This window comes from Dryobates pubescens, chromosome 34, assembly GCF_014839835.1.
Source record: "Dryobates pubescens isolate bDryPub1 chromosome 34, bDryPub1.pri, whole genome shotgun sequence".
NCBI lineage: Eukaryota > Metazoa > Chordata > Aves > Piciformes > Picidae > Dryobates > Dryobates pubescens.
Window position 1 is genome coordinate 3,414,868 of NC_071645.1, and position 14,768 is coordinate 3,429,635.

The window sequence follows — 14,768 nt, forward strand, 5'->3', positions numbered from 1 at the left end:
ACCTAGTTAGAGGGATCTCATTATTTTTAACTGTTACTCTGTGCAGTCACACTTACATTTCATTGTCATTACATGTGTCATTATCTGTGTATTTCAACTGTGTAATTTGAAGATGAGGAGATAAAATCCTTACAGGGGGGTTGAGAATTGCTTCCCCTGAAGCAAATATTTTGGGATAATACCTACCATTTGGCACAAACTAGTGCACCCCCAAGGAAAGGAAAAGCAAACCTTTTATAAGTCAGATGTTAAAGTCACCTAGAAAAAGAAACTGGAAGCATCCAAAGAGTAGGATAAATTCCTAGCAGAAGAGAACAGAATCATAGAACTGTTTCAGTTGGAAAAGACCTTGAAAATCACCAAGTCCAACCATTGCTATGGCCATAAACCCACATTCTCCATACAACATCTCTGGGAAGGCCAACAGGTTGTTCCTAGCTTGTAGTCAAGGTAGAGCCTTCTAGCAAAATCTGTGCAAATATTTGCTTTCACTGGAAACACTTTTCACAGCGAGTTCTGTTTCTACCAAGGAGTGAAAAAAAAAGAGGTATATGAAACTGGTTCACGGTTGGGCTGTAAGACAGAAGACAATGAGCTACATTGAGTCACAACATGTCAGTCCATGGACAGCCCTTTGGACAAGCATCTTCTTTAGGACCGAGCACATCCTAGCTAAGATCAGGAGGTGTGCAGGGTGCTGAGACCAGAGTGGGTGCACATACAGCTCACCCAGGCTGCCCAGCCCTACCAGGAGCTGCCACTGCCTGCCGGTGCCTCCCGGGAAGAACGAGTGCACACACCTACACATTCCTTCTGCATTATTCCATGGAAGGCTCATTCCTTTGGCCACTGAATCACTGAGCTCCAAGCAAAGCAGCCCTCTGAGGGTCAGTGCAAAGGAAAAAAAGTTTGACTGGCATGGCATCAGATTTGAAAGTCAGATATAAATTGTGAGAGACAGATGATTTGTTAAAGGCTGCTGTCATGCTTATGTGACTCCAAAGCTTGAAACAAGAAATGCTGAATTCAAAACAGGACAACTGTATGTTACTCTGGATACAGAAATCTGCAAGTAAGTACATATTCATTTAGTATAAAATAGATCACAGGACCACAGAATAATAGATATTGACACACCTACTAGAAGTCTCCAGTAATTTCATTTCCTCTTCCCTTAATATTTCCCCATCAGGTACCAATGAGATAAACCTTCATCTCAGGCTTCTCCTTCAGATTGTGACTACCATTTGCAAAGCACTTCTCCATAAAAATGGATCCCAACAATTAGAACTGCTGCATTTAAAGCTTACTAAAATATCTCTATGTGGGCATACGAAAGTGATTCTTCTTCACCAGCCTTTTAGTGTTGCTCATGGACATCTAATTGAACCCAGGGATAAATGTACCCTACCTTCCTTTCCCAGCTTTGCTACCCCTCAACCACTCAGAACCAGGCTGTTCCTCACTGTCATCAGGCTAAGTAAATAGCATTAATCATTGTGTCCTTCAAACTTGCCTGAGCTTTTGTGCCCTTACTTTCCCATTTCAAATGGATTCCCCCTTGTAGGTGCATGGGGGTCAGAGCACTGTTATAACCCTGAAGTTAGGACTTTCAGAACATTACCTGTGTCATCAATCAGGAGCTTTCAGTGTCACATGTTTGCCAGTGAAATTGGGAGAGCAGAGTGTGATGTTTTACAGGCAGAGAATGGGAGCATGGAGAGAAGTGGTTTTCAGAAGCTGACAGAGGAAGTGCACAACAGAGCCTGGAATTTATCTCACATCTCTTGGGTCTAGTCCAAATGCTTAAACCACAAGATCATCCTTCAGGCCTAGGACATCAACACAGTCTTTAATTCCCATGCAGTAAGATCCTGAAGAATTTTCAATAATTGTTTTGCAGAAGAGGTGGCCTCCGGCCTGGGGCAGGATCCTCATCAGACTGCCCAGTGTTCAAAGACAGAGAGAAAGAGCCTGAGCCCTGTCTGTTGGATGAGAACCCACACTGTTTGTAATATCTGACTTGGGCATTTCACACCCTGGACATGACGTGGAAGCCCACATATTTCTGCCACAGCTGTGCTGTGACAGTTTGCTGGGAGCTGAAAATGATGAAAGAGATTTTTCTGGATCAATTCTCTCTCACTCAGAGCCTGTGCTCTCCTCCACTGGACAGCCTCAAATGGGGAAAAAAATGACATGATGAGAACTTTAGGAAAACTGGAAAGCAGTGAGTGGAGTTTCAAAATCACTTGGAAAGAAAATATTTAAGCACCAAACCAACAAGTTTTCTTGGAGAAGATTTGTAGGGAGGAAGAAGGGAGGACTACTACCATGCAGAACCACTGCTTTTCAGTAGGTATGACAACAATGTAATCCCATTTCCCTTCAACACAGAAGCAGCCAGAAAATAAAATGAAACATGTTGATTATCACCACAAGAGTGATGGCTGGGGAGGGAAAGGAGGAGGGATGAGAGACATGTGTCTACATGCTCAATATCAAAGCAAGGAGGCTTGAAACAAAGCAGATGTATATCTGAACGCAGCCAGTCTTGCTGGTGGGACACACACACACATGACACCCATGGCTGCTTGTTCATCTCCTCTTTGGCCTGAGACTAGAGAAAGGACAAGTGAAACAAATGGGGTCACAGCTTAGCACACGTCATAGAGCCACCTAATGGGGAAAAAACCTACCTCTTTCAGTTTCAGACAACTCAAAGAGAAATTGCTCCAGCACTTCAGCTTTTTTGGCTGCATGTCCCCTTAGAACAGAGTGCAGGGAGCATTTTATCTCATCTCCATTTTCTAAATCTAGGTCACCTCAATCTGTGGCTGTGCTACTAGTGATATGTCTGTGATTTGCCACAGCCCTGGCTTGAAGTAAGTCAGCAGCAACTTAGGAAATGCCAAACATTAGGCAGCATCTCACTAGCAAATGGAGAGGTCTTCTTATAACCTTGTCTCCACACAGCCACTGAAGGAGATGGTTCACCTACGTTCAGCCATGGCTCACTTGAGGAACAGAACAGGACAGAACAGAATAGAATACAATAGAATTAACCAGGTGGAATAAGACCTTTGAGATCATCGAGTCCAACCTATCACCCAGCACCATCTAATCAACTTAACCATGGCACCAAGCACCCCATCCAGTCTCTTCCTAAACACCACCAGAGATGGTGACTCCACCACCTCCCTGGGCAGCACATTCCAAAGGCCAATCTCTCTTTCTATGAAGAACTTCTTCCTAACATCCAGCCTAAACCTCTCCTGGTGGAGGAAAGCCTTCAGGCCCACAATCAAAAGGAATTCACCTCTTTGCCTGCTGGACACAGCAATAGGAGAATGCATCATTCATTGCCACCATGCTATTCCAGTATGAGGATAGGATAGGATAGGATAGGATAGGATAGGATAGGATAGGATAGGATAGGATAGGATAGGATAGGATAGGATAGGATAGGATAGGATAGGATAGGATAGGATAGGATAGGATAGGATAGGATAGGATAGGATAGGATAGACCAGACCAGATTGGAAAAGCCCTTCAAGATTATCAAGTCCAACCTATCACCCAACACCATCTAATCAACCAAACCATGGCACCAAGTGCCTCATCCAGTCTCTTCTTAAACACCTCCAGTGTTGGTGGAACTTGCCTCTGACAAGAGGTAACAGGGATGGAACAGACTGAGAGAGTGGTTCACACCCTGCTGTCAAAATTTTTGGAGATATCCTGATGTCTCTCTTAGAGATAATTGCAGTTCTTAGACCAGCATAATTGAAGTTAAAAAAAAATTAAAAAAAAATCTGTTAGCATTGCTCACAGCTGAAGAAATGTAGAATTTTCCCTTTCCTTGCTGGTGTGGAACTGTCCCTTAAAAAGGCCTGAAAGATGAACAGGGAGAAGATGTTCTCCTTCGGCACAGCGATGCCTGTTGCTGCAAACGGGAAGAGGGAGAAGCGCTTTCAGACCTGCTTTAGATTAGGAAGAGACAGGAGAAATAAAAAGAGCATCTGACACCAAAATAAAACTATTTTGGTCACTGCCATCTCCCTTATTCTAAATGAAGCAATTGTGGGCTACGTTTGTTTTGCATTCATAATTAGCAGACGGAACAGATGGCAAAGGCGTCACTTAAAGCCACACGTCCGACAAAATAACCCAGGCTGCCAGTGCAATTTTTCACCAGGAACAAGGAATACTTTCCCCTCTTCTTCCCATTGAAACATACCCCAAAGAAATGAGGGCAGCAAATGTTTGCATCAAGCAGGGGATTCGCCACAAAAAGGAATCCATTGTGTTTCGGAGTGTGTTGATTACCGGCTGAGTGAGGAAGAAAGCAGCGAAAGCAAATGGCTTGCTAAGAGAACAGAAAAATAGGGATGGAAACTAGCAATGCATTGCCAGCAACATAACAAGGGGCTCAAATAAAACATACACTCTCACCTCCCTTCAGTCTTGTGGTTCAGGCACAAGCTGGAAGTCTGTCTTTCATTTGAAAGGCAGCTGAACTGGAGGCTCTTTATTGGCGAGTGTCTCTGTGGTCCCGCACCCATACCTGACTGCTGCACTAAGTGTGCTTGTCCTCTCAGTATCTATCTCAAAGGGTACTGGAAAACTCACTGACAAACAAGCAAGGCACAAAGTTTATGGCATGCAGACAGCTCAGAAGCATGGCCCAGAGAGACTATTTCACTTGAAAGAGACTGGATGAGGCCCTTAGTGCCATGGTTTAGTTGATTAGATGGTGTTGGGTGATAGGTTGGACTCGATGACCTCAAAGGTCTTTTCCAACCTGGTTAGTTCTGTATTCTGTATTCTGTTCTGAAATCTGGAGCATAAAATTCATGTGTGGCACTCTCATCTTATTTCCACAAGCAAGGAATGAGATTAAAAACCAAAACCAAACCACATGTGACTTGCTGACAAACTTAATGTGCTTTTCCTTCTTCCATTGGATAGGACTGTATAGTGATGGGCTTGTGACAGCCAGAATACAGGTATGTGAACATCTCAGAGGGAGATCTTCTCTGGGGAATCTCTCCTGACAGGCCATCTTGTGTGATAAGGTCCCTTTGTTAAGTTCTTAACCTCCCACAAAGCCCCAACAATTTAATCGCAGTGAATACCCCCACTTGTTGGAAAGGAAAAGGAGAGACAGGTACTAATATAGTTTTGTTCCTTTTACAGCCTTGTGAGGTCTTCTGACAGCCTTGCTGATGGACTACAAGAGGATTTTAGCATACTGTTCTCTAAGCACCATGGATAAGCTGTTCCTAGCATGCATGACTGAGCAGTATCAGGACACGGACTGATGGGCAATATAATAAACATCATGAGCCTTGCCTCACTCATATTGCAAATGTGCTGGTAATGGTGAGCTTCCACAGCTATTGTAGTCTCCAAACTTCCTCTCTGATGCTATTAAGATGCTAATAACTTTGAGTCTTGTCCAGTTTTTGCAGCCACAGGCCTCCTCTCTCAGATGCTGCAAATGTCCTGATAATTGTGTGCCTCAATAGCTGTTGCAGTGTGTAACTCTGCTCTCTCTGATGTTGTAAATACACTAACAGTGATGATGCTCTGTGCTACTGTAGCCTGCTCAGCTGATCCTCAGCAAGAGAAGAATCCAGAGTGTAGATTTCTAGGAAAGAGCACAGGCTTAGGGGCAAAGGATAGGTGCGTAGGAAAGATCATAGACCTAGGGAGAGAGAACAGGTTCCTACAAGAGAATTAAGTCCCTAGGAGAGCATGTAGACCTTGGACAGGTCTCAGATGGATCCCAAGCTACCATCTCCACCTCTTCCTCCTGGTCAAAGACCCCTTCAAAAAAGGCAAGCCTCTCTGGAGCCCCATCTCTTTGTCTGCTTTCTCCATTAGAAGTGGATTGAATAGGCTGCTTTAACACTCATCCTTTTGGTGAGACTCATCCTTTTGGTAAGGCTCATGGGATCCTGCTGACATTTTGATCAAACCCCTTAGCAGTTCTTCCTCAGGCTTTCCCTTCCCTGATTAATCCCCACTTCACCCCAAAAGTACACCTCAAACCTGAATTAGATACCTCCAAAAAACATCATCACAGAGGTACTTGTACTCCTGCAACAGGAGTTGTTTCTCCCTACCAGGAAGAACAGAAACTTTCTTGCTCAATCACAGTGGAAGATCTCTCCCAAGCACTGCTGTTCTGCTCACCATCTACTGGTGCAGGAAAGGGCTCAGAAGTTTCAGCAGGGCTTCAATCCCTGCTTCAAGGGCTACATATCCCTTCTGTATTACGTAGTCAGCAATTAAATACACAAACAGTCCTCAAATCTCAATATGAATAGTCACTGAAATAAAGCAATTCACTAGTCAGATCATTACAACCACTGGAGGAGGAAGGAAGGTGAATACCCACCCTCAATACTTAGTTATTCATGCAAAGTGGAACAGGATTAAGGTAGGCTGGAGCTGAGCACACATTCCTGCAAGCTGGATGTGATTCAAATTTCCCAAAGGCAGGGGAGGGTAACTGAACCGGGGTGTCCCACATCTTAGGTGCTTGCACTAACTCCTGAGACACTCCATGAAATGAAGATGCTACCATGACTGCTGCTGCTGTCTATCTCTCTTCCTTCATCTTGTCAAATCCAGTCTTTAAAGCTCTGCATTTTGCTTTGTGAAAGCTCAGGCAAACATATTATGGTAAGGATGAGTTTAAAATGGTGTAGTTGTAAAAGATCTTCTTTTGGGGAGAAGAGAAATGGTAGACTTCTCTGCCATAAGTTCCTGAATCCACTACTGGTCTCCCTTACCCACCACCCAGCCCATTGTTCACCCCATGCAGGAATAGAATAATCCCACTGAAGTCAAGAGTAGCTATAAGACTTCTGAAAGCTTGGTACACTTCTAATGTAGGCAGCTTAACAGGTGCCAACGTATTCATGCTTGCCAAAAGCAGAAGGCATTTGGGCCCAGGATTCAACAGCAGCAGAACAAAGCTGCTATGCTTATTCTAGAGGCATGCAGTTTGCAAGCCATCAATTTGGAGTGACCATCCCTGAAAGTGTTCAAGAAACATGGACATATCACCTTGAGGACATGCTTTAATGGCCATGGTGGTGTTAGGTTGATGGTTGGGCCTTTTCCAATCAAAGCAGTTCTGTGATTGTCAGGCTACCTCCACCAATATGTGTCACTCACTGTGTTACATAGCAGGCATGTGTGCATTGAATATTTAATCTGCAATAGCACTTGGGGACATCAATTAGACATGTGTTCCATCTTTTAGAACATACATAAGTGGAGAAGCAGAAGGGGATGAACCTCAATGCAAAGAGAAGGATGTCAAATCCCCCAAACTGGTTTGTCTGGGTCAGTTCACCTTTATGTACACCTTACAGTGCTCCTGTAAGCCTTAAGCACTGGCTGTTACATCGTGTCCTCCCATTTCTTCAGGGTGGGAACTTTTCCTGGTGTGTGCAATATCTCTCACCTCCACAGCATTAATTTTTGCCCATAGGCAAGACTCTCAGCAGTGCCATGAAGTAAGCAGTTACCTCATTCCTACTGTCTAACCTTAATTTCAAGAGAATGAGGTAACCAATCTCACCACCAATAAATTTATTGCCGGGTCAACTGTTTCCCTCCTTCCTCTTCATCTACTCCCCTCTATGGTCTGCTGTTAATGCTCTGCATTTATGACACTTTGAATAACGCTTCCCACAGTGAGAGGAAGCTCTGAACTCCATCTTGAGTCCCAAATCTCCTGCTGGAAAGACACTAACTTGTGATGAGATGTCTGCTGCCAGTCACCAGCTCATGAAAGAAGGCACTTGTACCACCTACTAGCAGTGAAGAGGCTCCTGGTAAGGACACCTACATAAAGTATCCTCATGGCATAGGTCAGGTAGGCTGGAAGTCTCCTAGGAGTGCTTTTTCTCCAGCTTGTCTCTAACCTTGGGCAGCTAGGCTGAGATACCTTTAGAATGCCTGAGCAATTCTCACAGCCTCTTGAAAACCAAGCTCTGTATTGATTTTTGCATTTCCAAGCATGCTGGAAAGCCTCAGGACTATTACCAGTCACTTTTGACAACGACACTAATAGATTGCTCGGGGCTTGCAAAATAGAGATAAACATTATCCCAACATTAAGACACACTTTCTGATAACAAGTTTGAGGTTCCTTTGGTGCTCTTTCACCCTGTGACTATAAATTCCTGCCCAAATTTCTCAGGAGGGCAGAACTGAAATCCATTTAGATGTACCCATGCAGTAATAAATAAAACAATAATTAATAGGTTGCTTAGATAAAGGCTTTCCACCTTAGGACAGAGGAAAGTATTAGTTAATTCATCATCACCCTGGCAATAACTTATCTTTTGGCACCTACACTAAAATGTAAAGCTAAACCAAGGAGTAGGGTAGGAACAAAGAAATAAGCCAACAATAGTTTTGGAAACGGATGACAAAATCCAAATGTTCTGCCTCAGTGCTGCTAAATTAAGCACAGTGTTATCAGTGCAAAGATTAAAAAAGGAGAGATTTTCCCCTGAACCTTAAGTCACACTTCTTAGCTGCAGAGGACATGATGGCAGTAGTGAAGACAAGAGAGTTCACTCACCCTGAAAATGAGTGGAAATAAAAAAGGATCTGTTCAGTTCTTGATTTCCCCAAACACAGCTCTATAGAGCAGAAAAAGGGGGAAAAAAAAAGAAAGAAGGAAGGACATTAGTTTATTGTATGCAGCAGACAAAGAAGTGATCCCTCATGCTCTTTCCCTTCCTAGGCACCTAGGCACCATCCAACCCACCTTTGCCTTGCTCTGCCTTCACCATTTTCCCCACGGGGCACCTTGCTTTAGGTTTGGTTGGGTTTGTTTTTTTTATTTGCTTTAGGTTTGCTTTTTTTTTGTACTGCTAAATGCAAAGGGCTCTAGTGAGATCCTGGCTTTAGCTGAATATTGGTCTGGGAATTATTTTGGTTTAAAAAGGATGAGAGAAACTGTTTTCCCACCATCCAGCAGCAACTCTCTGCTGCTGAACAAAGTTGAAAGGTCCAGACATGGAATTGACTTTTCTCCCATTGATTTTGTTTAAGCTTCCTTTTGAGTAAAATTCACTCTTGCAGAGAAAGGTCAGCTCAAGAAAAGGAAGCATAATGTTCAGTGCCTGAGTTGGATTTGAGTATTTGGAGTATTTAAGTAGGAAGGGATGCATGGTTCCCCCATCATTCTAACCTACAGGCAAACTGCACCTTCTCAGCCTCTTGCCCTGTATGCATAATTAAAAGTCAGTCAGCTGCTTCTGTGTTCTGATTCTCTGGGATTTTTGCAGATGCAAGAGAGGTCCCTCAAGATCTCTGTCCATATGACACAGCAGTGACAGCACAGCAGACACCAAAATAGACATTCCACTCTCCTAAACGTCTTGAAAAATCATTTATTCTCCTAATTAAGGTCCCTTCCAACCTAAACTATTCTATGACTCTATGAATAATTAACATGGAAGTGTGGGGAAACCCAGGCCTTAGTTTTTTAAGCTGCTCCAGGACTGTCCCATTTTCTAGGAGTTTTCCCCATTTCTTTTTTTTTTTTTGCTGTTAATTTTGGACACTAATTATCACTACTACACTGGACCACAAAAGGGCAGCATGAAATCAGGTGGATCCAAGGACCATCAAAGCCACACTACCTCTTCTCAGACTCTCTCCAAGATTTTGGGTAAGGCATGGACTCTTCTGGTGTATCAGTCCCCCATCTATTAAGGTAAAACAGAAAGCACTGCCCTAGCTCATGGTGATGAAGTGCTGTGGGGTGCCTGAGTACTACAGACCTGGGAGCTACCCAGGCACTAAGATATGCTTTGATGTTCCTAGGCTCAAAAGACACATCTGCTGTAATGGTTTTTGGATTAGAAAGTTAATCCCAGTCTTTACCACTGACCCATTCTTGGTAAAATCACTTAATCAACCTATATCACCATGTATTTCTCAGATAAACTTGATGATATACTTCCCTCAGGAGAGAGATAGTGAAAACAATTAATGCTTTGTAAAATACCATTCAAAATAACCTCTATTAATCTGACACTTCCCCCCCCCAATCCAGATGAGAACCAGAAAGGGAAATGATTATAAACATTTCTTCCAAAACTACAATTAACAAACATTCAGTTTAGTTCCACGTCAAAGGTTTTGCAACCTCCTGTGGGTGTTTATTTGATCAAAGCAACTAACTGTGCTCCTTCCTGCCCAGGCACAGGCAGATGATGGCCTGGTAAAGGAGACAGTGGGCTGGATGTGCACTTTGCTCTTTCAATGAGCTATTTTATTACCAAAGCAACTGAGAACACTGGAAAGCAGAAACACAGCCTTAACTCTTCTTTGCTCCTGCCTTTAATTCAAGAGATCCTAAACGAAATTCACCTACAGTAACCTCCAAGGATTCCCGCTATCATCCAAGACTCTCTAGAGTCTATAAACCCAGTGCTGCCAGAAAGCATGAATCTGAATGCAGGGCAGCTCCAGCAGCTGCAAGACACGTAGGAAAAGCATGGTATTCCAGAAAGCTGGGTTCAGTAAGTAAGAAACCAATGGATTTCTGATCAGCAGGGCTATTTAGGCACAGAACAGAGCCCCTGCAACCCCATCCCAATGAAAATAGATTACTTCTATAGATCCACATACTCCATACACATTTTATTTCCTTCTGTTTCCCCTTTGCCACCAAAATGTTATGAAATTCAGCAATTCAGCCTGTTCTAATCAAATGCATAAAACCCACCAAGACCTGGTCTTGGCTTGATCAAAAGCTGCATTCAGAGGCTGCATATTTCACACACACTCCCCACCAAACCCCCCAGCTTGTCCAGCCACAGTGACCCACAAATTGACAGTAGGGAAAGGTAAAATGTTTCTGGATCTCTCTGCAGTTTTGGGTGGTTGGTTGTGGTTTGTTGGTTTTGGGGTGTTTGGGGGGGGGGGGGGAGTTGGTTTTTACTGAATCTTGCATTCATTAATTTCATTTCAAGAATGAAGTCAGATATATTTAATTATTTTATTTGGTGATTTTTTTTTTCTTCCCCTTTTAAATGTGGTTGGTTATTTGATGAGTGAAGCATTAGATTTGTGAGTTGTTCTGCAAGCCAAAACATGCTCCCTTTCATTCATAACACTGAGCTGCTCTGCGTTAAACAGCCGATTATCATGAATGAAGTGGGTGTAACTTCCTTGAAATCCTCCAAAGACCTGTCAAAGCAGAGCTACTGCAGCTCAGTTTTCTCCTTGAAGCATACAGATCATTGGTTTAATTGTTCCACACTGATCTTGAAATATGCTTTCTTGGTTCAAAGCATTAGGCGGTATCATTTTGGTGGGGTTTTTTTTTCTTTGGAGGAGGAGGAGGAGGAAAGGGGAAGGGTGGAGAATGGTGCCTCAGGATAAGAGAGAAAAGTGGGGCTATGGCTCAACCATCACATTTAGATTTTTCTTTTGGAATCTAAATTGAGCTTCATCCATTTAAATTGTGTCAGACAAAACCTTACAAATCAAAGCCCTGGCCTGTTTTGCATGGATAATCAAGAGCCTCTGGCTCTCTCTTTTTTTTGTGTAAGAAGAATCACTTCACCCTAAAGAGAAGAGGACTGATCTTACGGTTAAAGTGCTGGCCAGTGACTCAGAAAATTTCAATTTGACTCCAGGTCTGCCCTTCTCCGCTCCACCCCATTTCAAAATGCTTTGGTGCCACCCCAGTGGCATCACTTTTACAAAGCAATGTGCCAACATTTGCAAGCTGCGATGGCCTTTGAGCCTAGAGACTACAGATACACTAATAAAGAAATGTACTACAATCTGTGGCTATAATCTTGTTTAATACAAAGGGCTTTCCAAGGATGGATGTTATCTTTAATAACAACAACAACAGAAACACCTCCAGCATCTCAGCTGTTCATCTTATCACACTTTAGGACACCAATGGATGGATCTTGGCTAGTAATAAATTAGAATCATAGAATTGTTAGAGTTGGAAGGGACCTCAAGGATCATTCAGTTCCAATCTCCCTGCCATGGGCAGGGACACCTCACACTGCAGCAGTTTGCTCACAGCCACATCCAGCCTGGCTTTCAAAACCTCCAGGTGGCTTCCACCACCTCCCTGGGCAACCTGTGCCAGTCTCTCACCACCCTCCTGGGGAAGAACTTCTTCCTAACATCCAATCTGAATCTACCCATGTCTACTTTTTTTCCCTTCCCCCCAGCCCTATCACTCCCTGACACCCTAGAAGGTCCCTCCCCAGCTTTCTTGTAGCCCATTTAAGATACTGGAAGGTAAACATCAGAGGCTTCTTTTCTCCAGACCGAACAGCCACAACTCCCTCAGTCTGTCCTCACAGGAGAGGTGCTCCAGACCTCTAATCATCCTCATGGCCCTTCTCTGGACACCCAGTTGTGACAGGATCATTGACTTTGGAGGACCCACTAAGAATCTGATCCATGTCTTCTCTCTTACCTAACATTTTAAAGCCTGGTGAGCTAGAGATGACTACAAGGAAACTCAAGTAATGCAAAATAAAAATATGAGCGCTAACACACAAGAGTTAGTCTCAGGAAACACTGGGGAAAGTGGCAGCAGGGAAAACTATTCAAATTTCTGTATTTCAGCTCAGATTTTCTGCTAAATTTCATTATCTCACCCACAGCTAAAACAACAACAACAAATCTTGAGAGTAGTTTCATGACAACAGTTTTTACACATCTCTTAACAGCTCTAACACTAACAAAGGCTGATGCTCTTGGGAAATAAAAAAGAAATAAAAACTCATCCAGCATTTTGGAGATCTCAGTGCTAGTAACACATTGCAGCCAGTTCCAGAGACAGCACTGCTTCCCACCTGCTCCTGATTCCTTTATCCCCTCCCTGCAATGAAGTGATGCTTCCCTGGGAGCAATGCACATTCCGCTGGAGACTGTACTCTGCAGAAATGCTGTCCCCTCTCCTTAAGACTCCAGTGTAGCAAAGGTGCCCACAGCAGGGTAGGTACTCTACCATCTCCATCTTGTAATCCACATCTCTGTCTTGCTTATCAGCAAAGGGAAATCACAAGACCATGTCCCAAGGGATTATTCTGCTGCCATGAAAGCGAGAGTTTGAACACTGGTTTAAAAAGCAGCAAGAGCTGGCTGACATACAAGCAGATCTGACAGGTTGCATTTTCATTCCCATTACTATTACAGGCATGAGGATTCATTTCTATTTATCTTCAGCTGGCATTCGCTCCTGGATTTAAACTGCATCTGTGGTTGCATTGCTGTGAAATGTATCACTGCTTATGACTCACACTGCAAAGGACACATTTGTAAACTGACCCACCATTGACAAAAATCCTCTCTTTCCTCATTTTGTAGGAGGCAAGATGAAGCATAGGTTCCTTGTCTGATTCATTTCCTGAGGAAATTTTTACTCTATGCATCTTTTTTTTTTCCCCTCTCCTTTATTTCCCCCCCCTCCAGTCCTTATTCAGTCAGCAAGTAGTGATTAATACCAAATCCATGCTTGACACAGAGTGGAAGAGGATTCATTCAAATTCTTTTAAAATCAGCGCTTAATTAATTGCTTAGAAAAACAACCCTTTGCCAAAAATGTGTGGGGTTGAGGGGGTTTGGCTTCCCCCTCTCCTCCCCTCTTTCCCCCCCTTTTTCTTTCTTTCCTCCTTCTTCATTTTTTTTTTCCTTTTTCCAGTTGAGAAAGCTTTTTCAGTTGAGAAACTGATTACAGGCAACAGCACACAGCGAAACGCACCGAGGACGAATCTGGCATCTTTCGAAACCAACCCCCTCGGAAGGAAGAATTAGCAACCTGGACGGAGCTCCAGGCAACCCCAAGCTCTCCCCTGCGCCTGGTGCTCGATCTAATTCAGTTGCAGTCAGCTCTGGTCCTTCCCCCACAACACTGCAGAAATCCTAGGAGAGCTGGAGATCTAACACCTCTGACAAACACAGACAACGAGCAGAAAATTAAAATTGCCAGAAATAAAAGATAACACAAAGAGAGCCCTGAGGAAACTGCAGTAAGTTTCTTGACAATCTTTATCTACCTGATTATTTATATCAAGACAGTACTAACCAAGTCCAGATCGGGATGGGGCTGTGAAACAATCCCTGGGGCTTGGAAGGCTGTTCAGAACTTGGCACTCGGGATCAGGCTCATGTCTCCATCCTATTAGGGTGGACAGTGTTAGCCTACAGGTTTAGGGAGAAAAATGACTGTGTCCTTTCCCTTCATTTCTTCTCCCTCTCTCCCTCTCTCTCTCCACATTCTTCTCCTCTTGTCTTTTTCACTGCGAGCACTGAATGATGGGATTTTTGACATCAGAGGAAAGTCATCCCTTCTCCACTCCCCCAGCTCCTGTTCGCTTCCTCCTTATACACGGCTGCTCGTTTGCATACTATATCCCCACTCAAAGAACAGGATCAGCTGATCCGACCACAGCTTCATCTAACTAAGCATCCTAAATCCTGCCCAAAGTAGACCAGACTGACTGGTTCATTCAGCCTGGCAGCCTGCTACCAACGAGCCTTTAAAGTACATTTTGTAACTGTGACATAGCTGGCACTGACTATAGCAAAGTCATTGTTTAGTCAAGGTAAAGTGACCTCTATTTACTTAGACAACTCAGCTGCCTCCAGGGAATAACTGGGTTTGAGATAAGTGAAAATGTGCTGGGAAAGTTTCACTTTGGCTGGGCTGACGCTTACTACAATCAGCTAAATGTTAGGGCAGT

General features: G+C 43.5%; 1 long non-coding RNA gene across 1 annotated transcript in view; it reads right to left on the bottom strand.

The window, feature by feature from the left end:
- The window catches only part of LOC128898860 (uncharacterized), a 50,482-nt gene extending 36,159 nt beyond the window's left edge, over positions 1–14,323 (bottom strand). The window contains exon 1 of the long non-coding RNA XR_008463000.1: positions 14,111–14,323. This is a non-coding gene — a long non-coding RNA (uncharacterized LOC128898860). The remainder of the gene's footprint in view (positions 1–14,110) is intronic.
- Positions 14,324–14,768: the final 445 nt, after the last annotated feature.